The 10,407-nt window shown below is 36.6% G+C and overlaps 1 pseudogene; it reads left to right on the forward strand.

Annotated features, from left to right (window-relative positions):
* Positions 1-6,941: 6,941 nt before the first annotated feature.
* On the forward strand, positions 6,942-7,042 carry LOC115071040 (annotated as a pseudogene).
* Positions 7,043-10,407: the final 3,365 nt, after the last annotated feature.

A 10,407-nucleotide genomic window follows, 5' to 3' on the forward strand; every position in this document is an offset into this window, starting at 1 on the left:
TGTCATGCTTGTACTATTATTTTTTTCCATTTTTATAATAAACATTTTGTGACTTTTGCTATAAAAATCAATGATATTTTATAATAATTAAGATTAAAATATCTGAATTACCTACATATTTACTAATTCGGGCACACCTAGTTTCATTATATAGATCTGAGGTTGATTTCATTTTTCAGTTTGAAGGTTTTAAAAACCATTTCTTGCACAGATCGGCTAATGAATGACAGATTCTTTGTTTCTTTTCTAACTAAAATAATCTTTCTTTCTTTCTTTCTTTCTTTCTTTCTTTCTTTCTTTCTCTCTCTCTCTCTCCTTCCATCCTCCCTCCCTCCCTCCCTTCCCTCCTTCTTCCTTCTTTCTTATCTTTATTTCCTTTATGAATATAAGTGTTTTGCCTGAATGTATGTAAAGTGTACCGGATGTGTGCGATGCCTGCAGAGACTAGAAGAAGGTGTCAGATCTCCTGGAACTGTAGTTATGGAGAGTTCTTAGCCACCATGTGGATGCTGGGCACTGAACCTGGGTCCTCTGGAAGAACAGCCAGTGCTCTTAACCACTGAGCAATCTCTCCAGCCCACTTTCATTTTTAAAGATATTTTCACTAGGTACAGATTTCTGGTTTACAGTGCTTTAAAGAAATCAGAACACTGTCTTATTTCTGATTAGAAGTAAGTAGTGTTTTGGTTATTCACCCCTGTGTGTGCTCCCCTTTGTCCATTCTAGTTGCTTTAAAGATTTTTCTTTTTATTTTTAGTACTCAGGCTTGATTTATATTGCATGTGATTTTTCTTGGGCTAACCCTTTTTGGTTTGCTAAGAATCTTGGATGGGTCATTAACCCTGCCCAAAAGATTTAAACATAATTAGATTATTTCTCATTTTCTCTTTCTTCTAATGATGAATCTCCAGTGTTTAGACCACTGAGTAAATATTATGTGGTCTAGTCAAGAAGCTCTTCTCATTTTTTCTTAGTCTTTTTTCTAAATTTATTTTGGTTTATATAATTTATATTTTTCTATTATTGTCACTTTTAAATGCATATTGTGAATATATAATACATGTTGTGAATTTTAAACTTTAATAATTGTATTTTAAGTTCTAAAATTTTATTTTGAATAATTTTACTTCCCAGTTGAAACTCTTCTGTTTCCTCATCATTCAGTCATTTATTTCAAATTATTGAACATAATAATAGCTGCTTTGTTTCTTCATTCTAACATTTTTATCTTTGGCAGCCTTTCTACCACTTATTTTCTTCTGTTCATGAGTGACATTTTTAGGTTTATTTGTATGTCGAGTCAATTAAAAAAATACAAGACATTGAGGATATTATAAATTTAGATCAGTAGGCAGCTAATTAACTGATGAAGCACAAAGGTGTCATAAGTTTATTGTTTTATTGTTTTTAGTTTTATTTTTTATTGTGAATTTCATACATGCATACGTGTTTTGATTAAATCTACCCTTCAACCTCTCCCCTCCCATTTTCCCCCCTAATTTCATGTTCTCTCTCTCCCTCTCTCTCTCTGTCTCCCCCCCCACCACACTGAATCCACTTAGTGTTGCCAATATGTGTGTGGGTATAGGTCCATCTACTGAAGCATGGGAGGGCTTTCTGGCCCTATATCCCTGAAGAAAACAAACTCTCCCTCCCCCAGATTGCTCAGTGGTTAAGAGCATGTACTATTTTTGCAGAACACTCAAGTTTGGGGTCCAACACCCACATCGGATGCCTCACGAGTGTCTGTAAATCCAGCTTCAGGAAATCTGGACATCCTATTCTGGCCTCCTGGGTACCTGCATTCGTGTGCACATTCCCAAATACAGACACAGACACACACAGACACAGACAAAGACACACACACACACACACACACACACACACACACAATGACAAACATTTTTTAAAAATATTTTCTTGCAGAAGGGTCTTGAGCAAGTCAGTAAGTTATACTCATCAGCAAAAGGAGGTTCACCAAGTGTTAAAAACAGAGCTTTCTTAGAACACACCCATGCTCATTACTTTTTGCATTATCTAAGACTGCTTTCATTTCAGAGTCCAGCAGTTACAACAAAGACTAGCTTGCAAACCAGAAATACTTATTTATTTTCCGGTTCTTTACAGAAAAAGGTATAGTGACTCCTACCACAGAGTAAGCTTTACCACAAGACACAGCTTTTCTGGAGCATCGGTTGAATTTCCAGCGGGTTTACTGAAGTCCATCTATTTCCTGTTAGTCAAAATTTCAACATTTCCCAACAGAGTTTTTCCAGTTTCTTCCACTGCACATCTCTCTCCTCTCAATGCTAGTCCAGCCTAGTCCAGCCCTTAGCACTAGGTGCTGGCTTAATCCTCTGTGAGTACACATCACAAGTCAGTCTCATTTTAGAGCTTTTAAACGTCTATACAATAACTATTTCATGAATATACAGCACACGTTGGCAGTTCTTACTTCTGAACAGCCCAGAGCATGTGCCTGTTTGTTAACTAAGCCAGTATGCAAGGCCCATAACAGTGCCCTTGTATTGCTTTCAGATTTTTGTGAGTTTATAGACTCAACTCCATCACCATAGGGAAATTTAAAAATGTGATGAGTGATAGGCAGAAGTCAAAAGTGCTTTATTTTAAAATTTTATGTGTAATGATGAAAATGGAAAAGAACGTGTGACTGCATCAAATTATAATATGTTCAAAGAAATTCATTCAAGTTTAGGACAGGAATATTTTATTGATCTCGCTAATGTTTGGAGGTTCAAATTCCAAAGTTCAATTAGATCCCTCTGTTACCTGCAATGTTATTCTTCTCACGGTTGCCTGGCTTAGGTGGCTTGTGCTACCTAATTGTTAGCTCACTCATCCATCAATTTTTGTTTGGTTTCCATAGTTTTCTCCTAAGGCACATTGTTCACACAATTCATGAGAAGCCTAGGAAAGCAACTGGGGAATCAGTTGTTTGTGCAACAAATGCTGTAAGACATCTTGTGGATTCTGTTTGCTCCTAAAACGGTTCAATAGGAATTCATTAGACCCAGTAGTCATATGGCTTCTAAGTCAGTCCCATGTGGTATGAAAAACCTTCTGAGTGGTTCTTTAGTTACTTCAAGAAGGTTTTGACTCCCTATTTCAGGGGCACAGGCATGCTGACTTTAGTTGCTGCCATAGTGGAAATTAACATCTAAACAAAACCTTTAGTCTGAGTACATGACCCAACTGACAGAAAAAGTATGTACCTTTGAAGCAAAGTTGGCTTCATTAGTCTTTTATTACAAAGACATCTGATGTTAAATGTATCCATTAAAGAGAAAGGGCTTCCAAAATAGCTGAATTATTTTAAAATATTGGGCAACCTTCATATTCAACAGAAATACTAAACCACCTATTAATGCAATCACTCTCTTTGATTGCACCTACACTCATTTTGAATATTACTATGGAATCCAGGGAAACTGCCCTTAGAAATAATGGGTTTTAAAGATATATTTTAAAACCACCTGCAAACAATAGCCTCCAAATCCAAAGCTCTAGAAGCAGTTTTTCTCTCTTTTAGAATCCAAAACATAGGTAACATCATTTAGTTACCCAGCAAAGAACAGTAAATTGTTTATTTTATGCTCTATATTTCTTTAGATCAGGATAAGTATGAATATACATGATTGTTTCTGGTCTGTTTTTCTGATTATTCTCATCTAAGATAGACAAAACCAGAATATACTGGGACACAACTTAGTAACATGGTGTTTTGTGTGTGTGTGCATATGTGTATGATATTCCACACTATGCGTAATTTCCCAATACATATGTACTATCTCAAAATTGACTGCATTTGCCACACACAGTGATAACTTGTTCATCTGTGCTGAAAATCAAAGCAACTAAGGATCTGTCAGTCACTGCACTGAATTCCTCTGAAGGGCCACTGAAGAAGATGCATATCCCCTTGGCTGTCCAAATAAAGATCTGACAACTCTGTTGCTAAATACAGCCAGCAAAGCTCTCAAAAAGCCTTCACTTGGAAAGCATGGAGCTCCCAAGTGCACTGAATGCACCATATTCATTTGGAAGGGGAGACAGAGGAGCCCTTCTCATACAAAGGAGGGAATCTGTTGGCTCCCCAGTCTGCTTTTCTCAGGTTCACTCCCCAAGAGGATCTCTTCTTTCTATTATTAGCTTATGACCTCACATTTGAGGAGCCTTTGGGAGAATTCCTCTTTGGGGTAAAGTTCTGTCTTGAAATTCCTACTGCTATAGGTTCAGGAATCTGGAGATGACCTCAGGTTGAGCAAACACAAGACTCAGGCTATTGGTCTTGTGTTTTGTCTACTTCTCCAACTTCCTGAATGCTTCCCCTGACATGACTAAACTGAATTGTTGGTATGCTTGCTATGGGTTGGAAAGCAAAGCTAAGGTATTATACTGAGTTTGGAACCCTGCCTGGTGTCTGTCTTTTGCTGGCTTCTGCTTTTACTCTTAACCTAACATTTATCTTGCCATGCTAATATGAACCAACTGGCTGCACTGAAGAGCCGCACTACAGTACTTTCTGTACCCAGACGTTATTTCATGGTAATACTTTATAACTGACATAATTATTTATTATTAGAGAGTGAAGATGCCAATGAAGTGTAAGAACTTGAAAATCCAGAAAAGCCCAAAGAATCCACGCTGTTCTCTGGCTCTTCCCATGTCACAATCTTATTTGCTGCTGTGCTTCCTGCTTCCTTGTCTTTGTCCTCATCAACTTTAAATAACATGTCAGAAAATCCACTTTTTCAACTCCAAAGCCCATATTATCAGACTCGTAGAGACCTTGACTATCAGGTGTGTAGTAGTAGCAAGGGGTCCCATTAGTATGGTTACATGTTGCTTCTCTTTCCAGATGTGTCTGTTTTAGATATTTAGTTTTTAAAAAGAATTTATTGAAGGCTGCAAGGCTTGGATAATTTCCACTCCTGATAGTCTTCTTTCTGTTTCTTAATGCGTTTTCACCTCAATGACAACATGAACTGTGTCACGGGTCAAAAGTAGCTGAAATTAGTTGACATGAGCACAGCCTGATGAGACTGGGCATCTTCTAAAATGATGATAAAAACACTTTCATTGCAACTTGTTAATTTCAGATTTTTGTGTTTGAAACTTATCCTACACTTAATATCATTTTGTATTAGTCAGGATTTTTATTTGATGAAACAACAAAATCTAATTATTATTGATTTAAGTCAAAAATGAGAGATGAACCTATATAACAGGATGCATATCTGTAGGTGGAGCTGAATTAAGAGACTCAGATGTCCTTCCAGGGTCCCACCTCTGTGTTCTCCAATGAGCCCTCTTTGAGAGATGAGACAGCTAGCCACCAGCTTCCCTAGACCCTTCTTCATCAGAAAAAATAGTGTTTCCCAGTGGTTTTTATAAATTATCTTAAGAGGGACCTGATTGGTGAGATTTTGTCAGTTGTCATTACAGAACCATTTAGTATGATCGGGAATAAGGGACAAATTGCTTGGTCAGTCCTGGCTAGATCTAGGCTTTATAGCTTGATGCAGGATGTAAAATAGACATAATTAAATATTGTGAAATAGATTTTCTGAAGAGTAAGGAAATGTGATTCTAGAATCATGGGGAGGTGATTTTTTTGTATTGTAAAAATAACATGCTGACTGTATGCAGATTAATAATATATAAAAGGTATTCTATAAATACAGGGTTCAGGCTATACAAAGTTATTTAAAATGATAAATGAATTTATTGATTTTCTGTTACATACACAATTGTATTCTATTTTTACAATTGAGAGCTCTTGATAAAAATGTGTTCTCATTACTTCAGTGTCTGGTTAGTGATGATAAGACCACATCATTGCTATATAGGATATGACTCCTTATATTCCCTAGGACATGGGTACAAAAGAAGAATAATGGTTTTATCAAGAGAGTATCATTACTGATCAAACGTCTAGCACAGAGGTTCTAAAATACACCCTATTTTATACCACTTGAAATACATGGTCTACTCAAAGATTGTCACTGACTCTGGATATGTTGTTAGAGTATGGATTTTGTTAAGGAAATTAAAATTTGTTTTTAGTGATGGGGTAGTAGAGATGGCTCAGTGATTAAGAGCACTGACTTGACTGCCCTTGTAGAGTACTGAGGTTCCATTCCCAGCACCCATATGGCACTAACAACTTTCTGTAACCCCAGTTCCAGGGGATACGAAACCCTCTTCTGGCCTCTGTGGTCATTGCACACATGAAGGCAAAACATTCATACACATAAAATTTTAAAAAATAAAGAATTTTAAAAATTCTTAGAATTTTATTCAATTTCTAGAACCTAAAATGGCTTTAACGAAAGAAGCTTATTTTTCATTGTGGCAAAGACATTGTCAGGCACTTCTAGAACAGCATGGGGTTCCTTGGTACCAAACTGCCTGTTATTCCTCTGCCCTACCATTCTTAGTTTCTTTCCTCAAGGTGGCTTCACGCTCACACAGCAATCACTGCATTCCTAGCCATTGTATCCCAGAAAGTGAAAGAAATTGTGCCTTCCCACTTAAGTCAGCTCTCCTTTAAAGAGCTATTCTGGAACCTCTACCCAGTAACATCTACTTATATTTAGTTGACTATGCTGTCAACAGTGGGATTGGAATATAAAATTTTTCATCTGAGAAAATTGCTGGTCTCTAAAATTCAGATATTTTGTACTATTGAAAAGGGTATTCGTTTCATAACTGCTGGGTTTTGCCACAGGAAACTTGACTCTGATCCATCTTATACTCAAGAATATAATATAATACAGTATCTATTAAAGACTGGTAGAAGTCAATGAAAACCATAGCCATAGTTTTTAGAATATTTGTGCATCAATTGATATATATATATATATATATATATTATCATTGCCAATTCTAGAGTTTTATACCTAAAATTATTTACTTCAGTACTTACTTATCAGCCCACACACTCAAATTGGAATGATACACAGATTAGCATGGCCCCTGTGCAAGAAGGACAGAAATTCATGAAGCATTCCATATCTTTTCACTATAACTCTAGGAGATAGATATGTTTCACTTAATTTTAACCTTATACAATGTGTATGTGTATAGAAACATCACATAATATCTATCACATGATAAATGCAGGTAAATAATTGTTATGTTTTATATACCATTTTATACAAATTAGGAAATTAAAATATATGCTTATCAACTTCAATATTGAGCCAAGAACCTAAGTATATCCCATGTCATGAAATGCCTGCATAAGTCAGAAAAGGGCATTGGATTCCCTGCAAATTGAGTTACAGATGATGTTGGCTGCCATGTGGGTGTAGGGAAACAAACCCAGGTCCTCTGCTCATAACCACTGAGCAATCTCTCCATCCCCCTAAACCCATTTATAAAGAAGGAAATTATAATAAAGTTTGGATGGACCTTGAATATCATAACAGGCAAATAATTTAGTAAGATGAACATAACAATTTTAAGAAATGGGATGAACTTTATTTTAAATCTTTTTAAATTCACCTGGAGAAAAGTATATTTAAGGAATTTTTGCAAAATAACACAAAGGTAGCTCATGAGTCACAACAAACGTTAGTATTTATAGTGTTGTCAGCCAAAGTCTGAGGCATTATGTCCTGCTCCCACTGAGCTGTGGGTTCTGGAGCAGAATGGTGGCTTTCATGGTTTTTTCTATCTCAATAACTGTGTTAACTGTTTAAGGGGTCAGTTAGGGATGGTGTAAAATGTCTCCAATGAGTTTACTACTCCAAGCCCCAGCTGGAGAAAAGTTAGGGATCTAGTAAAGGTCTAAGGACAAGTGAACTAGGAAAAATAGGGTGACCAATGTATTTGAGAGCCATTGTGGTTCTGCCTGTAACACAGCCACAGTGTACTAAAAACTGTACACAATCTGGTCCTTATGAGTAGAACTAGGAGCAGAAGACAGGAGTTCCTCTGAACGTTATTATTCCTTTTCCCAGTACAGGATTTATAGTTTCATGTGGAAGCAGTGGGGCTTCATACTTAGTGAACCAGGAAGCTTATTGTGATGTCTCCTGATGTGCTGCACACTAATATGGTGAAGCATTTTCTTTGTTGTTTAGAAATAATCAATGAAGTAAGACTAAGAGAAACCAAGCCCTGTTTGCTCCCATATGCAATAGTCAGGATGACATTCAGGTATCCACTGTTGATACGAATTGGAAAGGAATATGTTCATAAGCAATTAATAAAGAATATAATTTTTGTCAACAAAACATTATCAATTCCAGTAAATGTTTTCAGTCCATCTTAGGTTTACCAAACCCTCTTTCAATGTACCCAATATTAGGTCTAAACAATCATAAGGACTGTTTTGCAGAGAAGCAGTGTAAAGGCAGACTGACATAATTAAGCTAAGAGAAGTTATTTTTATGAAGCCCATTAAAATAAAAATGAAAACCGATTGAAATATTTATTCACGTGTTCAAATATTAAATCTTTGATTAAACCTGGCAACAGGGTCCGCTATTGAGGACCTACAACCATCATGAGCAAAGTAACTTTTATGTCCTCTCTGATCAGAGTCCAAGTTTTCGTGTGGGAAGATTTAGCATAGCACTAGAAAGCCTATAGCGAAAACATCATGTCGAATTAAATATGTACAATAGCAGGAGAGAAGCAGAAAGCAAGCAGCATCGACTCCAGTGTCTTGTGAAAATAATTTGTCATGAGAAGAATGTAATTGCAATTGTGAAACAGAGATTATGACACCCATAAAGGGCACTTGAAAAGCCACTGAAGATGGGCCCCAGACCAGGCTCTGATGTTGGCTGGCTCTGTGACTTAGGGTCAGATTAAAAAAAAAAAAAAAAAAATCGCTGCTCAACTGGGAAGGACAAGTCACCTTATTTTGTAGGTGGTAGATAGTATAAGCAAGGAATACACAAAGGTAGAATTACAAATGCTAAACAGACACATTAAAGTTGTTCATGCTCACTAACAATGAAAATTGAAATAGGATATTTATTTCTATTAACACTTTAAAGTGTTACTGAGGATGAGAAGAGATGGGCACCTTTACTGAGAGGGTAGAATGTAAAATATTTAAATATATAGAATGTGTTTTCTTTTTACTGGAATGAGGCTGAATCCGTTTTTTTCACAGTAATCTTTTTTATAATTATATTGGTTATGATTTATCATATACAAACATATACATTTGTATGTTAATGTATTTTTCATAGATAATATATCTGTCTAACTGTATCAGAAATTCATTTTTTATACTTGCAGTAATATGTCATTGCATCACTTTAAAAAAGAAATAAGAAAAGAAACGCAGAAACGTCCTCACAGCAGCAAGGGAGCCCTGGCTGCTTGCTGCTATTTTTAGCCTGTCCTGCTTCTGTCAGACTGGGTCAGTGCAAATGCCAGGGGCAGTATGGCGTCCTTGGCAGAACAAGACAGTGTGGTAGGAACATTTAAAAGAAGCCGTGCCTTCAGATCTCAGAGGCTGGGTAACGAAATATTTGTTAATTTTTAAGGGATTGCATTCTGGATTTTTCAATATCAAAGCACTTAGAATTGAGATCATCTCTGCCCTTGAACTGAATCATGCACAACTGTCCTCCTTGGCCCTCCTTTCAAAGCATTTTCCTTCAGCTCAGGGTTGATGGTGCACATCTCATAAAGGTCAGTGTGCTCTGTGTCTTTATTTGGAAAGATTATCTAAGTATCACAAAGTCTTACAAGTCAGCGTTTGTGGCAAGGTCAGAAGGAAACCCTGAACTCACTCCAAATCATAAGAATGCCTCAGAAGGAGCCTCAGGATCTCACAATCATCACACAGAACTGTTAAGAAGGAATTGCTTTGTTGATTTTGATTTTATTTACTCTTGAATTTTTGCTGAAGCGTTTGGAATCATTGTTATATGCTTTTCCGAGTCCAGGTGAAGGGTGACAGATATAAAATTTGATATCCTCAGAGAGAAGGTTCCTCTTTTTAGCACTGGCTGGGATCTGCTACTCAGTTCCAAGGGCAACTGAGTATTATTAGTTCAATAATAAAAGTTGAACTAATTGGTGTTGCTGTGCCCTGAGTCCTCCAGAGCTAGTGACCAGTTCATCATGTAATGTCTTACCAATCTTTTCTTTTTTTCATTTCTCCTTTATAGTAGTAGTATATTTTACACAGAAATTCTTTTCACATCCAAACTATAAACACTACACATTGCTGACCTCTTTGATCTAGTTCTAAAAGACCTGACTTTTCTGATTGATTTCCTGATACAGTCTACAGACTGAGACTGTGATCTTTCTTTCCACCTAGACATTAAGGTGCATCTTCTCACTTAGGGGTATAGCTGTACCTCTTCAAATAGCTCTTTCTTTTGTCAGTTTTTACAGCTATCTCCTGAG

Source organism: Nannospalax galili, unplaced genomic scaffold (genome assembly GCF_000622305.1).
Source record: "Nannospalax galili isolate Female #2095 unplaced genomic scaffold, S.galili_v1.0 scaffold370, whole genome shotgun sequence".
NCBI classification, from domain to species: Eukaryota; Metazoa; Chordata; class Mammalia; order Rodentia; family Spalacidae; genus Nannospalax; species Nannospalax galili.